General features: G+C 42.4%; 1 protein-coding gene across 1 annotated transcript in view; it reads right to left on the reverse strand.

The window, feature by feature from the left end:
- Positions 1 to 17941, reverse strand: part of LOC147730367 (NAD(+) hydrolase SARM1-like) — a 200787-nt gene that overhangs the window by 39198 nt on the left and 143648 nt on the right. The window lies entirely within an intron of this gene.

The following is a 17941-nucleotide window of genomic DNA, read 5'->3' on the forward strand; positions in this document are numbered from 1 at the left end:
GATAACGACCATGATGCAATATTCATCCCGGTCAATATAAGAAAAACCATAACTATAAAACTTATAGAAAATGGAGTAACATCAAGAGGTGGTACAGTCATATTTGTGGTAGAGGCACATGAATTTCGGCAGACAGAGGTATTCTATTCCTGGATAAATTTTCCAGCAGCACATGCTGTAACACATGAGTTCCACTACTACAAAATAGCGGAAGCTCCAGCGGAATACTCTCCTTTCGAGGAAGTTGAAATTCCACTAACATACCAAGAGCACCTGCTCTGGTTTATTGGTGCCCTAAAACATCAAAATCACATTACCAGGCTCGGTCCACTAGGTAGACCAGGAGCCACATGGCCGGTTCTAGCCAGCTACACACCACACCCCGACATTGAAACAATGTCAGACGGAGAAATTTTAGTTCAGTTAAAACAACTAATTAAAATACATAGATAATTGGTCCAATATGTCATGCAGACTTCAACAGTCCAACCTGTAATTAAACTTCCACAAAACACCCCTCACCAGGGGAACACAAATAAAATTACACCACAGAATATTCAATCATGTCTTGGTAAAACACCCGCAAAACGGGAACAAATTCCATTCTGGTAAGCTCAAGAAATCACTCAGATAGAGGCAGTATTTCCTGATACTTCCCCTCACGAAAAAAACAGAATTCTGACTATCTGTCTCCCAATGGGGATCGCACCACATGTGGAGGACTGTGACACTTGGGGCACAGTCTTTGCTTCTATCTACACAAAAACACATGGTGTTCCATCTATGGCGGTGATACCAGACGTACTAAGACAGATTCAAAAGGAATACGGTCCAGAACCTGCTTTAACTCTAAGTATGAAATTACTGAAAGACTTTAAGCAGGTCTCGGCTATATTATTAGCCAACATAAAAGGAGAAGCAGCATGTGTGGCAATCCGACAAAAATTGAAAGAGACAGATATAGCAGACCAACCTTTTGAGCTTGCTAAAATAATTGAAAACTCCTATGAAGAATTAGGCAGAGATAGTTTGGGTGGTAAACCAGTAAAACCCCAACTAATTCAAAATCCTGAAAAAACTTTTATTAAAAATAATCTCAATTCTCAAAAGAAGAAGTGGGAGGGTAATAAACAAACCACTCCCAGAGAAAAACAGTTTCAGTCCAGAGGAAGGTCTCCCCAACGAAGAAATAGATCTCCAGAAGGGGGGGCAAGTCTCCCGAAAGGGAGCCCTCTGAAAAAAGATACAACCTTAGAAATAGGGAAAATTTGAGAAAACCTGACAGATATCAAGATATTGATACACGTCCCTCTCGATCTTTTCAGACTTCATCAAAGAAATCGGAAAGAAGAGGACGGTCAGAACATAAAGAAGAGCACGTCAAGTCCAAAGACAAGGAACCTGCTCATCAAAGTAAAAAATTACAATTTCCCAGAAAGAAGGTAGCCAGTATTAAAATAAAACATGCCGAGAACACAACTGAAAAACGGAGAGTGGGCCCAGACAATGCTAGACAGCGCAGCAGAAGTGAGCATAGCTCGCAAGATCCTGATGAATCTTCTGGAGACAGTGGACACTAATGAATACATTCAAGTGGAAACTGCAGACACCCGAGTGAGCGTACCCCATAAACTATATGAAATAACATTACTTATAGAGGGAGATAAAACTAGGAAAATAAAAGGTCTCTTTTGGGAGAACCTATCTAAAGGCTATGATATCCTTCTAGCAGAAAAGGACTGGCCACCAGAGTTTGTCATGATTATGCCTGCCTTCTTAAATCACATTCCAATTCATAAAAAATACACACTTGCTAGAAAATGGGCAGTGGCCCAAGCCCCTGCATTATATAAAAATCATGTAGGATGGGATGAGGATTCTCCTCACCATAAAATCCAGTTAAAAAATCAACCTACTAGCACAGAGGCAGTATCCTGTTAAGCAAGAAGCTAAAAAACAAGTAAAAGAAATTTTAGAACAACTTGAATATCAAGGGGTGATTGAAACATGCACCTCACAAATGAACAAGCCTTTGTTTCCTGTCTCCAAGCCAGACGATTCATATCGTCTGGTTTTGGACTACAGACACCTAAACTCCTGCTGTAAAACTTTTGCAGTACAAAACTCACACAGTGCAGCACTAATAAACAACATCGTGCGCAAGAAATATAAAACGACATTAGATATTTCAAATGGTTTCTTCTGTCAAAACATAGCACCTGAAAGCAGATATTTGACCGCTTTCTCCAGCATGGGGACCTAAAAACAATTTTGTCGTCTCCCACACGGATTCAAGAACAGCCCAGGATTATTTTCAGCCAGGGAAACAGAGTTACTACAAATGTATGATGATGAGGCATTATCCTATGTCGATGACATCTATCTTACAGACGATGACCTGGAGACTCACTTGAAAAGAGTGAACACCATAATACTTGGGTTCGCATCTGAAGGGTACAAATTTAAGTTTAAAAAATCACTAATTGCCCTTCTAACTGTCCTAATTTTAGGATATGAATTATCAAGTGAAGGCAAAAGCCTAGCAGACAACTTCTTAGAGAAGTGTGCAGTACTCCAAGCTCCAAAAACGCTGAAAAACTTACAATCAATACTAGGTTTCCTGAATTTCGGAAAAACATACATTCTAAATTATGCAGAGAGAGTTAAACCTCTCCACGAACTAATAAAACCTGATTTTAAGCCAATTAATTGGACTCAAAAACACACAGAAATTTTAAGATCATTACAGACAGACATGTTAACTAAAACAAAACTGCAAACACGCGCAAATGAACGCAATCTTGTAATCCGAGTCATCCCAGGAAGATGCAGATTCACATACCTGACCTCTAATGAGGGAGAAACGGTACCAATAGCTTACAAAACACACTTGTACACACAAGCTGAAATGAAATTCAGTTCTACTGAAAAAATTCTAAAAGCGGTTCAAACTGCTGTAGCAAAAGAAAGAGCCCTAGCCCAAGGGAAAAGGATATCTGTTTTAACAGCAGTATCAGCCCTTGTGGCGGTAACAATACCAGGCAATCTTAATGCTAAAGCTCTAGATCAATAATGGATAAAATGGGAAAATTCTCTTGCTACAGAAGACGTGAAACACGCTTTTGACCCGAAAAAACTAGAATATCTGGAATATGAAAATGAATGTCCTGTGCCAATCGAAATTCTGCCTCTCGAACAGTACACCCGTGTAATCTACACGGACAGATTTGCACAACACTACGTTGTGGAAAAACAGATTTACAATGCAGCGTGCGCGATTGTGAAAGGTCGCTGGCACCTAGTTAAATTCAGACCGATGGTCACTAAAACTGAATCTCTCAGAAACTGTACAGCTCAGCGAGCTGAAATAAGATCTTTAAAGATGGCGCTTGAAAATGCTGATCGCGAATTCCGGACACTAATAGTGTGCGATTCGCATTACTGTGTCCGATCTTACAATAATTCCATGCAGACCTGGATAAAAAAGGGTTACAAAGATGAGACAGGTGCCACAATAAAGCCTAAAAAACTTTAGGAACAAGTAGTTCTTTTGCAGAAAGAACTGCAAAAGAGTAACGTGGTACATACGCAGAGTCTTCAACGTGATGGCGTTCACGTTGCAGGGAATTCATTGGCTGACAAAACCACAGCGGCAGCTGATCACTCTGCTTCCGTAGCCACAAAAAAGCGTACGAAATAACAAATAGATGGCGAGACGCTGCTTGCAGTAAAAGCCTCAATGGAAGGCAATTATGCAACATTACCTCTAAACTATCCACTCAGCAATACATACATAATTGATGCGAACTACGTTCCGTTTTCTCAAATCCCTGGAGTGGGGGATAGAGTAATTCCAAATACGAACCAGAGAGTCTTCTTGATACAAGAAGCACACATGGGATTGGGTCTGAGGCACCAAGAGATCCTGAAATCTCTAATAGAATTACAATCACAATACTGGTGGCCGGGGATGAGCGTAGAAATTTATAACTTTGCAATGAATTTTCAGGACTGCAACAGAGATCGCAGTTGTGAACCGGACCAGGCACCAGCCCAGACACCACTATTAGACAGCATCAGGCTATCTATGCACAGACATCCAGACGGAAAAATGCGGTCCCATAAATATTAAGACAAGATTCATTTAGATGTGGCTCCAGCGCTCGGCTGACGACAGAACTGTTATAAAAGATTTGCGAGTCTTTATCGGCACATACGCAATTGGCATGCTACATTCTGACCAGGGTCCTGCGTTTAGCTCTCGGGCTTACAAGGAGGCCATGGCCAGCATGGGCATTGCATTGCGGTATTCTAGTCCATTCCATCCCGAGGGAAATGTGGTAGTAGAGAGAAAAAAACGGGACATAAAGCAATCTATAACAGCAAGGGTATTAGGTTTGGGTGACGGGTGGGTCAAACATCTAATAAGTGTCCAACGTAGTCTTAATAATATGCCAAGAAATTCTCTAGGAGGTTTCAGTCCGTACAAACTTTTATTTGGTACTAGAATGATCATCCAGGACTTGGATTGTCAGACTTCAGTGGTGCAACAAAAAGCCTTTGATATCAAAGATCATTTGGCTGTTTTACAGGACTTAAATGAAACAAGAAAAAGTCTGAGTAACGAAAAGCTAAAGCCAACTACCACTGAAGAAAAGCCACCTGTCCCAGCAAGACCTGTCTGGATTCCAAAGATTGGGGATCTGATCAGAGAAAAGATCGCGGTGAAGAAGGAATTTGGGCCTTCTTACAGAAAAGCAGTACCTGTCTTAGCTGTCAGCGGAACAAGATCAGTTGTACTACCGCCCCTTGCTGGTAAAAAGGAGAACCGAGTTGTTTCAATCGACCTGGTGAAACCACAATCATGTGGCCAATAATAAGTAGTAGGCCCAGTGGACTCCCAAGAAATAGCAGAAGACCAAATCTTGCTTCAATCCAAGAGGTTCAAACTGAGAGACTAATCGCATTTGACAAACCTGCAGTGATTAAAAAAGGACTATGCAACAAAGCCATGGAACGTGTGCCTCCTGAAACCCAAATTGCAACAGTTCAGCAAGAAACTCCAGTCTACAATGATGTGGCCTCAGACTATACAAATGTAACAAAAGAAAATGCAAAGATCAAAGGAAATCCGGAAGCAATCCCACCAATTGACAGAACTGCATCTGGCTACTTTATCAACTTTGATGACTTTTCCGATGATCCAAGTGAACATGGAGACAAGCCAGCAACAAAAACTTTCAAAAATAAAATCACATAGCTCTTTCATCAACTGAGAGACACATATCTAACTTCACCATGGATTAAATTATGGATTGTGTTAGCTGTACTTTTCCTCCTTCTAAGGCTCATCTTGGTTTTAAGTTTGGGTAGATTTATTGATGGAAAATATAGTACAATGGACACAGCAAGTCAGAACATCAACTTGGTCCTGAAACCACACAGATCCTCTCAAAGCGAAAAAAGAGAATTATCATCAGTGAACATCACAGCAAAGCCTATACCTGGTGGTATAGCATGGGACAAAACTGATTATGAAATCTATGGCCCGGTTGAGCTCTTGAAATATCCACACCAATTTAAGATTTCCTTAAGTGACTTTGTATCACCTAGTACCTTCTCTGATGATTGGGGCTTTGAAAATATTAATAATATGATGTCAGATTTAGAAATGTCAGTAACATTTATAGAACATGATTATATACAGGGTTCGTCGAATTATGAGGAAATGTATTGTTACAATCATTTTGGGCATCATTATCTGCATAAGTCTGCAAATCCTAGAAATGTTTTCAGTTATAAATTGTCGAACTCCGCCAAAAGGCAGTTCTAAAACATTTTATGAGAAATTCCCATACTTCTCAGGGTTTAATGTCACTGATCCTGAAACATTCTATTTCAAAGTGTTAAATAAGACAGGAATGAAAAACATGTTGACAAATACTAAACTGATTAATTCTGAAAAATGTTATGAAAAAATGTCAACATTTGGTTTTGAATTTTGGAAAAACAACATTGAAACAAAAACCATCTGGGGTACAAAAGAATGGCAGGTACAAGGTTTAGAAGCATTGTTTAGAGCCTGCATGATCTCAGAACAAATAATGTTCCTGAATTACACAATTCAGAAAACAACCTGTCTTGGTTTAGCCAAGATAAAAGATTTAAACAACCCGTCTATACCGAAGCCTATGCCTGATAGAAACACCACTACAGATGAGGGGTTAGACGTGGCCTATATTTTAAGACCAAACAGAACAATTTCTGATTGGAACAAATGGTTGATCTGGCCCACAGACATTAATAACTGTCAAGATAGATTCCGGAATAAGGTACAGGGTTTCAAACAGAATAGGCCAGACCCAAGATATTCCCAAAGACAACATCCAGGGATAGTTACAACATACAGTGTAGGAAAACTATGCCTAGACTGGCTACAGAAATCCACACTTCCCGAAATTAAGCAACACTTAACTTTACTTAAAGAAAGTGCTGACTTGCGAGATTTCGTACTGGGACCTCGCAAACAGCGTCAAAAACGTTTCATATACGCCGGTATATACGCAGCTTACAATGAAGCTTGGAAATTAAATCAAATTGAAACTGCAGAAAAAATACGAGAAATTGATCGTGTTAATTTGGAAAAAAACACTTTCTGTAGTGGACAATGGGTTAACGACTCTGTCCTCCAGAATCTATTCACTGAACAGCGTTGTATCATCTGCTATTGATATAATAGAACAGGATATGATAATGTTACAACATGGTCAGTCCCAATGGCGTTCTATTGTACAGCTAGGCTGGACGTTACAAAACCTGCGTTCAGGTCACGTGCCTTGGCGTCTAATCAACATACCGTCATTATTTTCTATCTTTAACCTTCTGATAGACAAATCTCATTGGCACAAAAAGGAGCAGACTATACGGTGCTGAGCATTGAAAAACTTGAGAGATTACCACTGACAATGTCAGAAAGACCTGTCATTGAATGGATAATACATGGCACCATTGCAATTCCGATAACAACTTTTCAGTTTCAATACTGCCAAAAGTATATACCAGCAGGCCTGTATGAAAGGTTGGGTAAAGGATACATCAAATCAACCTGGAATTTACCTTATACACATAGATGTTGAAGTGGGGGCAAGAAAGAGGCATTTCTTAGTGGTAATAATTGTAAAGCATCACTGAGCGGTACACTTCTATGTCAAGGTTTAAACTTGCATGGAGCCTGCGAAGGTTCATCAAACAACCTTTAATGTCATCTGCACGGCACCCCAGCTACACAGATAGAGCCCTTTTTCAGACAACTTTCCAACGGTAGCTACATTATATTAAGTGACCACAGCTGTTGTGGCATGATGCCAGGGAAACCCTATCTCGTGAGCGTCACTTCCAGGGTCATTTGTTGCATGCAAGTATTGTATCCAAACAGCAATCCAGACATGGAGGCAGCATTATGGCCTTCTGTGAATATCTCTTCTATTCAAATGGATACATTAAGCAGAATGAAGTCTATTCTTTTACGGACAACTGTGCCTTTAACCTCGTCCAAAGAGACCTATGACCTGCAAGCTGCAAGGACAGCGGCAGAGATACATACCCTATTATTGACAAATTGCCCCGTGCATTTCGTAGAAATGTTAAGCCAAATCTTAAACATGTCAGATACCAGTGGCATTGCACATGTATTTAAGACAATTTTTTCAGGACTGTTAGCACCCTTTTAAACAGTTCAGGGCATCTTCCCGAATTTTGTGCATTCTCTTTTCGGTGGCCTGCCTCTTATTTTGGGACTCGTAGCAGGAATTTTATTTTTGTTCCTTCTGTTCTGATATGGCAAGCCAAGTCACAGAGAAAACTCAGGCTACGATGGAAGAAATGATCCTAGCAATACGATATCGAGACCGTATCACTAAGGTCCTAAGAGATCTGAATACTACCTGGTTTCTTTCATTCAGACTGATCTGGCAAAATTGCATCTTACCTGTGCTTCGATGTCTGCTATGCGGAGAAGAATGCGTGTTGGACGTCTGTCCTACACTACCATCAGCAGTACCAATGGATATCGACGCTTTGCTTTGTCCGGTAACGACTCATGCAACGTGTTGTCCCCAGCGGCTACCGATTCTGATGACAGCATTCGTTGAGACTTCACCATTACGATTAGGTGGCGGTGAAGTACGAGTTGAAAGCGGCACCACACAGGTACAACCTTCTGTGAACATTGCTGATCTGAACCTCGATGATGGCAATGCGTCGCATATATGCACTATTTCTGATTTTTCAGCGTTGGCCCAACTTTCACTTACTGTTGTAGACGAATTTTTTGCCGGTCTAGCTGAGGTAATGTTCTCTCCTAACAACAAGAATAACAATTGAAACAGCGAGCACACAGCGTTCCCTGAACTCTGAATTCGGCCTTCAGTTTTTTTTTAAACAACACTACTGAAAACATTTGGAACTATTTTTCCCATGAAAGCGAAATTATTTTTCCCCAATTTCCAAAATATTTACTTTTTTGGCACATGGTACTTTGCTTAAAGTAGAACTATTCTTAAAGAACAGAACTTCTATTTTTAGAGACTCTAGAGACACTATATTGAAGCAAACTCTAGCACATGTACAATCTTGTATAAATATGTGATGAAAAGGTCTCGACCTTCTCTTCTGTATTAAGAGCCATTTCATAAATGTAATTTTTGCAATTTATTCAGCTATTTATATTTGCATTATCTGAATGATACTGCTTGAAAGCGTACAGTATAATACTCATTTTCGTGTATCTATACCATTTCAAATGCATTTGATGTATTTTGGGGTGGGCTGGAAAACACATTCATACCTATATATTGCTTAAGTATTTAGTAATGATGGACATTATACGTGGAGTGGGTGTTGTGATCGTATCTAGGACCCTAATTAAATATTCCTGATTTATGCCCTTATGTGGTTATAACAAATCATATCCTTATAAAGGCATAAGAATCATATCCATATTTAGTAATAGACAATGCAATCCAAATACGGCAAGGCTACTTCCTTAGACTCCTAGAAAGTACAACGAGTTCTTTTAACAAACCAAACATCCAGCAACCTGGGAATTCCCCATGCTTTTGTTTTGATTTGTCCTAGAACTCCTGCGAGCACTGAACGAACGGCCGGTTCTTAGTGACATCTTTTATTGACGTCTTATGTCCAACCTTACGTCAAACACGGCACCTTCCAGGTATAAATATACCAGCGTTTGCCTTAAGCAACACACAGTGGTTTGGAGCAGCGCGGCTATCTACTTATCCGAAGCACAGCTGATGCGAGTGCCGAAGTAAGCTGTCCCTCCCATTTTGACGCACTGAGAAAGACGTTGTCTTTTTCTCCTGCCGAGAAAATCCAGCTCCAGTGTTTCCAGTCACCCTTGCAGGTTACGGAGAGATCGAGTCCTGAGAGCGAGATACAAGACCTCCTTCATTCTAAAACCAAAGTACTGAGCTGATTAGATCCCTAGAGAATTATTGAGTCGGATTCTTGGCGAAACTAACTTAAATTAAAAAACTCCTTTACTCCTTCCCACGTACTAGGCCTAGGTTAGGTACACTGGGGTAGGCGTATTTAGAAACATCAGTTGAGTACGTTTAGTCAACTTTTATCATTGTATGTAATTGTATATATTTTATACCTTTTAAGTATCATATGGCTCAGAAACCATATCAATGCTTTTACAGTATTATTTCATAATACTCCTTTTACTGTACGCACTTTACTTTATGATAAGTATTGCAATTGTGGCAATTCACTTCTCTTGCATGAGAAAGAAGACTGCTCAATAAATAACACCTTTTATTGAAAACGCCTGTCTCTCTATTTCTCTGCACTCTGGTGAAACTAAGTATGCACGATTGACTGAGTGAAATAGCTATCTATTGTTTTCACACGACTCTGGAGATATACTCCTAATTCTGGGTGAGCAAAGTTGTCATGTTTATGCAGTTGTCAGAAGCTAATCCCTTCTTGTCTAATCAGGGAAGTTAACTCCTCCCTGTTCATTCGAGAAAGTTGCTAGTGACCTCTGAGCTAGCTGTCAAACCTAATTAAGTCTAACATATTCAATAGAGACCTAGTCGACCTCAGTCCTACGTCTAAACTATCGTTTATGTTATTCCAATGCGCAGAGCCTATTGGGAAAATAGGAACTACACTACACCCCCAAGCATATAAACTCTGCCTCCATTTGCAGAATGTGGGAATATACATCATGAAAATACTCCAGACAAACTATATTAGGGGCATATATGTTCCGTAGGGTTACACGGTGGTCCATTTATAGTCCAGTTATCATGGTGTAGCGGCCCTCTGTATCATTATGTACTTTATGTAGGTGAACTGGTAAGCGTTTATGTATTAAAATCACTGTACCACGAGCATAGGTGCTGAACCCAGCAAAATATCTATTTGGGCCCAAGAGGAAGCAAACAAAGTAACCTCTGTTCTAGGGAGACGAATCTCTTGCAGAAATGCAATATCAATCCCATGTCTCTGTAGATATTGCACTAGATTCCTTCCTTTCTTTGCGTTGTTCAACCCCCAAGTAATAATTTTAAGGTTGGAAGAGGTAGGTAAATCATCTATAGCAGGCATATTGTTTCCTTTAAACATTGTATTCAAATGTTGGCGGTATTAACGCGGGAAAGTGTACAACTAATTAAATGGAGCAGCAGCCAATACAGCCAGGAATATAGTAAACCCCATCCCCCACCCATCCCTGCACACCCTGAAGCTGGGCACATCCACACACTCCTGCGCCTGTATTATTCAGTAGAGAAAAGCTCCACACTGACAGCAGAGCCACTATGTGTGGGGGGGGGGGTTCTGCTGCATCTTTGCTACCACTCTGCCCACCACCCTTGTAGCCTCTGCAAAATCCTTGTACTGCTGCAGGGGACTCAAATATTCGGGACCTGCCCTCAATATCAACATGAAGACGCGCCAGGTATAAAAGCCCATATCGCAGGCCCAAATTGCGTAGCGTTGCCTTCACACCGTTATATTTACGCCTCACCTCTTACACCATAATAGTAAAATTTGGGTACAATGATAGCGTAGAACCCTGCCAGCTTAGTGAGCCCTTTTCCCTTGCTAGTCGCAGCACGGTGTCCCTTTCGCGGAAATTTAGCAGGCGCACAATTATAGGTCTAGGGGGGCAGCCGGAGTTAGGGCGAGGGCCCAGTGGGCGATGGGTGCGCTCAACAATGAAAACAGAGGGAAAAGCTTCACTGCCAAATAGATCGGCTAATAGGTTTTCCATAAACTGATCCAAACGACCAGTATTGGAAGTTTCTAGAACGCCTAGGATGCGCAGGTTATTCTGTCTACTGCGGGATTCTAAATCCTCGTTTTTAATCCACATCCTTGAGAAACTTTTCGAATCGTTCAAGCTTGCGCACAGCCCGAGCCGACCCATCCTCCAAGTCTGACACCCTTCCCTCAACAGTGTCCATATGCTTCTCATGAACATCAATCTTGGCACCTAGATTGTCCAAATTTTTCTCTCAACAGTGTCGAGATGCTTCTCATGAACATCAATGTTGGCACTCAGATTGTCCAAACGTTTGTCCAGACTGTAAAATCAGTTCTCCAAGGCTTTAAATCCTATACGGAGCTCCTGCAGCAGAAAGTGTGGGCTTGTGGGTTGATCCACTGGGGGATCTGTGGCAGAACCTCCAGCAACCATATCTGCACCAGTAGTAGGGACCCTCTCCATCACCTTGGGGAACTGCAATATTCGATGCTTCGGGTCTTTACGGCCCATGACTTCTCTACCGCATCCGCTAATGTGCACACTCAGTGCACCAGCCAGAAGGTTCCTTAGGGCACAAAAACCAGCGTAGAAGCAAGGGGGCAGGCCGTGATGGTCGCAGGGGAGAAAGCAGGTGACCCAGAGAAGAGCTCCGGGCTGACCAGGTCTCCGCGCAGCGCCCCCTCCCATCAACTATATCTCTTTGGGGCACTCAGCTGCGACACACCACCCCAACACAAAACTCGGTCTCGTTGCAGACCAGGATATATAAATGTTTGAACCTGGGATTCCCCGTCAGACCTTAGTTCATGGCACACAGACTTTAGCAGGCCCACATGTTGTTCGGCTCTTCCCCATCACCAATCTCATGGCTGCAAACTGAAGAGGTGGGCTGATGTGTTGTTGTCCCCCTCCACTCCCGCCCAGCCGAGTGGCCTGATCCCAGGCTCGCCTGCGACCCCTGTCGCCGCAGGGCCTCTGGCATCACCGCCAGGCGGGCCCTATGTGGACAACTCCCGGGTCTCTCCGTAATGGCAAATCTGAATCTTGGGGGCAGGGGAGCAGCCAGGAAAGCCCCTCTCACCTCGCCAGTCAATCCAGTGTTCTGTTTGGTAGGGGTTCACCGCCGCTCCGCGAGTCCGCAGCATGGCTTTATGCTAGGCCGCAAGCCGGGGCCTGGATTTGGTCATAGGCCCCAGGGCGCAGCTCCGCTTGGTGAAGTTGATCGGACCCGGTCTCAATGATGTTTCCTCATCTGCGGCCGCTAGTCCAAGCCTCGCCGAGTCACCACTACCTTGCGCCACTCCGGCGTTGGTCTCCCATGATCCAGAGGTCATCTTTGGTGCTAATAAATTACGTTTCTGTGGGCACTACGGAGGAGCTTCAAAGCTGTGCGGCCATCACGGTCAACAGCTTTGCCGCACCTCCGATGAGGCCAATGAATTTGTATGTGCCGAGGCAGATAAACAAGATAGAAATAGTTTACTAATACAGACGGCAGAGAACAAAGATGACACAATCAATAAGATTAGGTTTATTACAACCTTCAACAAACAGTCCATAGAGTTGAGGAAAGGTTTAGGTAAATTTTGGAATGTCTTGAAGACGGACTCAGATCAAGAGGCATACATTGAAGAGTACCCCCAAATCACCTACAGGAAAGATAAGTCGCCCAAAGACACAATCTGTCAAGCGCTTACCACTCCGGAAACTAAACAAAGCACCATTCAAGGTTTCTTTACATATGGCAGATGTAAAGCTTGTAAACCCAGTACCAAATTGCAGAGGTTAAATTATCATCAGAATGTAAACCCTTCCGAATAACCAAACATGTCTTGTGCTATACAGAATATGTAGTATATGCCCTTAGGTGCCCTTGTGAAAAATACTATATAGGTAGTACGATACACAAAGCTAAAAAATCAATCCTTGAACACCTAAGGGCAATCAAAAACAGTGATAAGCAGGCCCCCATGGCTTGGCACTTTAAAGCTCAACACAACCAAAATAGCAACCTTCTATCTTTGGGTGTTCTAGACAGGATCTCAGTAAGAGAAAGAGGGGAGACCGCGTCCAGGAATTGAGGCACGTAGAATAAAAAATGATAATGCAATATCATACACTTTTCCCCATGAGACACAACAGCGATGAGGCACCGTCAGTGCACTTAGGATAAAATGCTCTTGCCAGTCTATAGAATTAAGATAAAGGCGCAGGACGAATAAATCCTCTAGATTTTAATGGTATTTTTATACTCACTGTCATTGGTTTAGAAATCATTTGTTGCATGTATTGTGTGGAAATGCTATTTAAACATGTATGGTTTATATTTTACAGAATCCCAGTGTTGATTGAAATGCAAGTGGAAGGCAAAAAGAGCACAATATCTTTGAGATGAAAAGGAATTAAACATTTTTTCCAGAGATTGCGTCAATAAATTGTTTTCAATTTATTGACGTGAACATTGATGCTAATGAGCTACGATACCCACTTGGGCATAATACGGGTCTTCATGAAAAAAACTAATATGATTTGGTAATGGGTAATGTGACAGGATAACTTAATATCAGGGAACGCAAGCATACTGGGGCACAATTGTTTCAAACTCCTGTACATTACATTTCCTCAAAAGATTGAGCATGTAATTGAGTAATACATGAGATGTTTGGGCAAGTAGTAGTAGCATATGTTTATGCAGGAAGTTGTGGAAATGTGTGCATTTCACAGTTATCTCCACTGTTAATCGATACGAGCTGTTTTGATAAAGCTTTTATTATTTCAAAAAAGCTTTATTGACACAGAATGCTAAGATCGCAGCAGTGAACTCTGTGGATCCCATGATTCTCTAAGTGTGTCAATATAAATACAAAATTGCCACCCTTGCAAAGGACGATTATGCACTGTACCAATCTATTTGTTGGTTTAATTATTGTTGCAAGGTTGCACTGCAATGCTACAGTGTAGTCCAAATTGTTTCAATTTCACAAAGGAGTCTGTTGTTACTGTCTACACAGAGGTGTGTCACATGATCAAATAAGAACAACGCGTAATTGCAACATTTTTACTCGTGAGCAAGGAGCGGACGCTCCGAAACGCGTAGATTTGCATTGCTTTAATAAATAATCCAGCTAAAAAGAAGCGGACTGTGGTGTGTTCATTTGGGATTTGGGATGACATGTTTGTGGATATATATATCCTTAAGGCACTGTTAGACCATATAGTCGGTCCATATACTTCCCTCCACCATGCCAACTCACTGCAAAACCTTGCACAGGATGTGTGTGTGTGTATGTATATGTATATGTATATATATATATATTCACTGATGAACACATAGGTTTCAGGCACGTTATAGTGAGGAATTAGCATTTAAAAAACCTTAGAAATTCACATACATATTTGAATATAAAATCAAACCACATTCACTGATTAATGTCATCAGGGATGTCATTTGAGATGCCATCAGTGATATCATGAGTGATGTCACTGACCATGTCATGAGTAATGTAATATGTGAAGTCATCAGCAGTGCATTGCGGCCGCGCGAGTTATAGTTAGCTGAACTAACTATAACGGGGAATTTCTAGGGTATTGTACAATTGAAATGTCCAGCTAACTATAACGCCCCTGAAAACTATGTTTTTTTCAGTAAATTTCTAAGGATTTTTAAATGCTAATTCCTTACTATATTGTGCCTAAAACCTATGTTTTTTCAGTGAATTTCAAAAGTTTTTTAAATGCTAGTTTCTAACTATGCCTACAGAGGTGGGACGTGAAGACATAAGAAAAAACGCACAGAAAGAAAAAAAAGAAATGCAGAAAGAAGCAACAGAAGTCCTCAAAGACGATGAAAAGTGCTGGAAGAAGGAAGACGTGCAGAAAGAACAAACAGAGGAGCAGAAAAAAGCATTGTTGCAAAATCATCCTGTACCCTCAACTTTTTCACACGAGTACTGGTGGTAACTGAGTCTGACTAACCAGTCCTAGAGCAAGTGCTATGTTAAAAGACTCTTTAAATATACTGAAAACATCTACATCCACTAGGGAACACTATGCGTTGCGGTACCCCTGTGATTACCATGGCCTCCTCTGTAAGACCCTAGTACATAATAGGGCAGGGAGATTAAAACTACCTCTTAAAACGCACCACAGGGCGTGTTTGCACACTGGTAAAGGAAGGGGGGGCCTGAGGTGACATGTGTGCAAACACGCCCTGTGGACATTTTAATTTATGGGATAACGTCCCCTTGAATCCTGAGAGTCCCTAGGTTCAAACTAGCCCACTAGGTACCTCCAGTAAGGTCTGTTGCAGAGCGGTGTAAAAAGGGGCACGGCCTGGACCATCTCTCTGCAACGCAGCACAATGGTGCCTACTGGAAGCACCTGGTGGGCTAGTTGGCCCCCAGGGGCACTCAGGATTGAAGGGGAATTATTTGCCCAACTTAAAATGCACCACAGGACATGTTTGCACACGTCACTTCAGGCCCCGTCCCCTCCCTTTCCCACTGTGTAAACAAGCCCTGTGGCTGTTTTAAGTTGTGAGATTAAGTCCCCTTGAAACCTGAGAGTCCCTAGGGTCAAACTAGCCCACTAGGTACCGCCAGTAAGCGCTGTTGCAGAGTGGTGTAGAAAGTGGCGCTTACTGGAAGCACCTGGTGGGCTAGTTGGCAGCTAGGGGCCCTCAGGGTTGAAGGGGAATTATTTCCCTAACTTACAATGCACCACAGGGCTTGTTTGCACACGTCACCCCAGGCCCCGTCCCCTCCCTTTCCCACTGTGTAAACATGCCCTGTGGCCGTTTTAAGTTGGGAGTCCCTAGGATCAAACTAGCCCACTAGGTACCTCCAGTAAGCACTGTTGCAGAGAGGTGTAAAAAGTGGCACGGCCTGGACCACTTCTCTGCAACGCAGCACAGTGGCGCTTACTGTAAGCACCTGGTGGGCCAGTTGGCCCCCAGGGGCCCTCAGGATTGAAGGGGAATTATTTCCCCAACTTAAAACACACCACAGGGTGTTTGCACATGTCACCTCAAGACTCCGTCCCCTCCCTTCACCACTGTGCAAACGTGCCCTGTGGCAGTTTTAAGTTGGGAAATTAACTGCCCTTGAATCCTGAGGGTCCCTGGGGTGCAACTAGCACACCAGGTACCTCCATTAAGCGCCACAGAGCCGCGTTGCAGAGAGGTGAAAAAAGTGGGGTGGCCTATGAACACCTCTTTGCAACGCAGCTCCCTGGTGCATACTGGAGGTTCCTGGTGGGCTAATTGGTCCCCAGGAACCACCAGTATTTAAGGGGAATTAGCTACCCATCTCCAAATGTGCAGAGTGCTGCAGGGAGGGGGGCGGGGCCTCCACACGATGCCGGTCTTTTTAAAAACTTTTTTAAATTTTAAGAAGGGGGATGGTTGTCCCCCCTTTTTTTCCTAATTTATTGGCCCTGGGGACCCCATCCCCCAGGGCCTGACCCCTTTTTTTAATAAAAAAATTGGAAAGGGGCTGAGTGGCCCCCGCCCCAAGGCCATAATTGGACCCCATCCCCCACAGCATGGCCGTTTTTTTTACTTTGTAATTATTTTTTGGAGGGGGGCTGCTTGCCCCCCCCCTCCTCAGGCTATTTATGGCCCCAGGGACCCCATCCCCCGGGGCCGGCCTTTCCCTTATTTTTTTATAATTGGGCATGGGGCCGCGTGGCCTACCTCCCAGGCCACTAATAGCCCTGGGGACCCCATACCCTGGGACTGGCCCTCTCCGTTGTGGACCGTGGGGGGGTCCCCAAACCCCCCACGGTCCCGCCGGCTCCCCGCCTCCTGCGAGAGCCGGCATTGCTTTTCCACATGGGGAGCTGCTAAGATGTCTTTCGACATAGTGTCACAATAATGTAACAGATGACTGGCCAAATTGTCTCCTATTGGTAAAAAATGTCAAATCTTATGCTGCATAGTGCCCGATTTATACTAAAATTGTAACTTATGGATATATTGCATAATGAAAGAAAAATCTTATTTGAACAATGTCCTACATATCATGTTATATATGTTTTAGAGTAGACCGAAGTACATACGTTGAACGCCTATGTAATAGTCCCTGGGACCAATAGGAGACAATTTGGCCAGTCATCTGTTACATTATTATGAAACTATGTCGAAAGAATACTGTACGTTGGCTAAAGCTTGCAATTTTGCATAAATGTATATATATGTATTTTATGTAAATGTATATATATGAATTTTATGTAAATAGTATTTCACTATTATCATCTTTGAGTCACCTAATGGACTTTGGAATTGCACATACATATGTAAATATGTCAAAGATATGAACATGTGTCATATACTACTTATATATAATCACCACTCTAAGATGGCCGCCAAGTTTAGATCTGGACACCAGTTACCAAACTATTTGTCCCTTTTCGCTGTCCTAGACCTATGTATAGACTTCCTGTATCATTTGCAAACTGTGTGATCAAGACAGCTTTTGCTGTCGAAACGCGTAACTTTGCTTATTAAAACTGTGGTTTATCCCAAGTGCGAGTCTTTTCTGTGAAGAAAATTGCTGTGGTTTATATAATTGGCGAGAGACCTGCTCGGTTCTCACTCGCCATCTGTGTTCGGGCCGCGGACTTCGTGCAAACGGGTCTTTGGAGGAA

Source organism: Lissotriton vulgaris, chromosome 2_1 (genome assembly GCF_964263255.1).
Source record: "Lissotriton vulgaris chromosome 2_1, aLisVul1.2, whole genome shotgun sequence".
Taxonomy (NCBI): domain Eukaryota; kingdom Metazoa; phylum Chordata; class Amphibia; order Caudata; family Salamandridae; genus Lissotriton; species Lissotriton vulgaris.